The following is a 2797-nucleotide window of genomic DNA, read 5'->3' as shown; positions in this document are numbered from 1 at the left end:
TAAACTACTGACTATTTAAAATATATTTGGTGAAAATAAATAATCCTAAGTTCAAAGGATCATATCTATTTTAATTAAATGGACTATTGTTAATATTAGCTGGAAAAAAATTGGACTTATATCAAGTTTTCTTAAATACTGATGACACCAATGTTTTGACACATTGGCTTAAAATGTTTCGATGTTCAAAGAAACCTTAATAATATATTCCCTCAGTGAACTTGCTCACTCAGGTTAAAATAAACTGATGTGATTAAATTTGTCATCTAATTAGATGGATTATGATTGAATATGCACCCCATTAAGCGGTGTTTTTTTTTTTCCAGAAGCTTGTTGAAATCTGACTCTTGATTTCATAATTTTACTCTATTTACAACTAATCGTTTACATGTCTTAAACAAAAATTGAATTAAGATTTTATTTCAAAACAAAGCCAAATCATAAAACTCCTGCTGTGATATAATCAAGATTTATAGAATTAGCGCAAAGTAAACTATTTTAATTATTAATTTAATAATTTAAGGATCATCTTTGGAGCCAACCAAACTTTACTTGCCACATGAGAGATGGATAATACTTGGATACTCACTAATGAGTACTCGCTTTTTAATTTTGTCTAATGGTATTTTAATTTTAGCACATATTTTATTGTTTAAAAAAATATTAGACATATTATTTAATTCTTCCTGAGTTACCAAAAAACCAAAAACATGTAATATTTTTTAATTCGGTCAAATCAAAAAATGGGTATATAAAGTAGCCACCGGTAAGTACTATCATCCCTAAAATGAGTACGTGGAAGTTATTGCGAATTTGCCAAACCAAACCAACCCGTTTTGGGATTTCTTCGATTTACCTTGTCAATAGGGTTGGTTGTGACATGTGAGCAAGGAGGAAAAAATCGATAATATCGGCGATAATCGCCGATATTATCGTTTTTTTAAAGTTCCGAAATTTTTTTAACTATCCAACCTATTTTCGTAAAAATATCGCAATATTATCGATAATATCCCGATATTTTTAAAACTATCGACAATATCACAATATTTTATTAAAAAAATACTTAAAAATATGTTGAGAAAACCCAACACATAGTTAACTAGATCATGGCCCAAAGGCCAAACAAGTTTTGGTTATCTCACCAGGGGAGTGTGAGTTTTATAGGAAAAATTCATTGCTCACTTCCTTGCATTGGCGATGTGGGACTCGCCCAATGGGGGAAAAAATCAAAATTTCGGCCGAAATTTTACACCCACTTTAAACGGCCATAACTTTGTCAAAACTCAACGAAATCAAGCAAGAAAAAAACGAAAGTTGTAGCCCTCGAAGAGACGAAGAGAATGGTACCTCACACGATGTCTGAATCGTAGTTTTTTGGCCGGAAAATTCCTCGAAAGTCACTGAGGTCGCTGAGGTCGTCGGAAACTGGGTAAGATTCAAATGAGTATAACTTTTTCAATACGCAACGAAATTGAGTGAAACAAAAAGAAAAGTTGTAGCCCTCGAAGAGACGAAGAGAATGGTACCTCACACGATATCTGAATCGTAGTGGTGTGGCCGGAAAATTCCTCGAAAGTCACTGAGGTCGCTGAGGTCGTCGGAAACTGGGTAAGATTCAAATGAGTATAACTTTTTCAATACGCAACGAAATTGAGTGAAACAAAAAGGAAAGTTGTAGCCCTCGAAGAGACGAAGAGAATGTTACCTCACACGACGTCTGACTCGTTGTGGTTTGGCCGGAAATTGCCTCGAAATCTACTGAGGTCGCCGGAAACTGGGTAAGATTCAAATGAGTATAACTTTTTCAATACGCAACGAAATTGAGTGAAACAAAAAGGAAAGTTGTAGCCCTCGAAGAGACGAAGAGATTGATACCTTGCACGTCAGCCAAAATTCAATTGACACACTCCTAGCTTCCAAAATTCGATACTTTTACTTTATATCAAGTTGAAAAAACATAATCGGCATCAAAATTAAAGTTTAATCTTATTCAATGTATTGATTTTCAATCGTTAATTGATATACTATAATTTGGAACTTCAACGCCTAGACGCATGCTTATGTGTAAGAAATTTAAATTGTCAAATTCGGCACATTATTCTTCATCATTTTATTCACTTCCCTTTTTTTTTTTTTAATATCCTAAATAAAACCTCCAAATATTGTACTAATTAATTATATATAAATGATTATGGTGTGTTTAAACTTCTTTCATTAATTACTACATATTTTCTACACTCACAATGTTTGCCAGCTCGCTATATAATCAACTTAAATCAGTTAAATCCATCATGCAATGCATTTCCTTCCAATTTTTTGTGATAAACTAATAGATAATTGACTAAATAAACATCCTACAAAGTTTCATTAAAAATTTCCAAGTTTTTCTTACAATTTCCGTAGTTTCCATGTAATTTTTATCGATATCGATATTATCCCGATATTTCCATCGATATTTCCGTGTTTTCGGACTACCGATATTACCGATATTTTCTTCCTTGCATGTGAGTGAGGATGTAAAGTTAAATCTTGACCAAAACCAAGAGCACTGCTTTCTTCCTCAACGTTGTGTTTTAATCCACGTTTCTCATTGCAATTTGAAAGTCTGATTAAAGTTTTCAACTTTCCACTAAAATATTAATAATCATATCGTTTAATTATCAATACGATAGACGACAACAATCATATCATCTATGCATCTGTAACCGTACGATTAAATTATCAATAATACAAACAACATGTCCGCATCTATAAAAAAATATTAAAAAAAAAAGTCACTGTTAATATCGGCGGTACA

The 2797-nt window shown here is 32.4% G+C and overlaps 1 long non-coding RNA gene across 2 annotated transcripts; it reads right to left on the bottom strand.

The window, feature by feature from the left end:
* Positions 1-1406: 1406 nt before the first annotated feature.
* Positions 1407-2495, bottom strand: LOC126589814 (uncharacterized). 2 transcript variants are annotated; one of them, XR_007611949.1, is made up of 3 exons: positions 1876-2495; positions 1706-1774; positions 1407-1425 (listed from the first exon to the last, which is right to left on the bottom strand). It is a non-coding gene; the product is annotated as an uncharacterized LOC126589814 (long non-coding RNA). The 2 variants fall into 2 exon arrangements; XR_007611948.1 differs by lacking the exon at positions 1407-1425 and adding an exon at positions 1586-1604.
* Between the last annotated feature and the right edge of the window lie 302 nt (positions 2496-2797).

This window comes from Malus sylvestris, chromosome 11, assembly GCF_916048215.2.
Source record: "Malus sylvestris chromosome 11, drMalSylv7.2, whole genome shotgun sequence".
NCBI classification, from domain to species: domain Eukaryota; kingdom Viridiplantae; phylum Streptophyta; class Magnoliopsida; order Rosales; family Rosaceae; genus Malus; species Malus sylvestris.
Note: the sequence above shows the minus strand (reverse complement) of the source record. Positions and strands in the feature narration are given on the sequence as shown.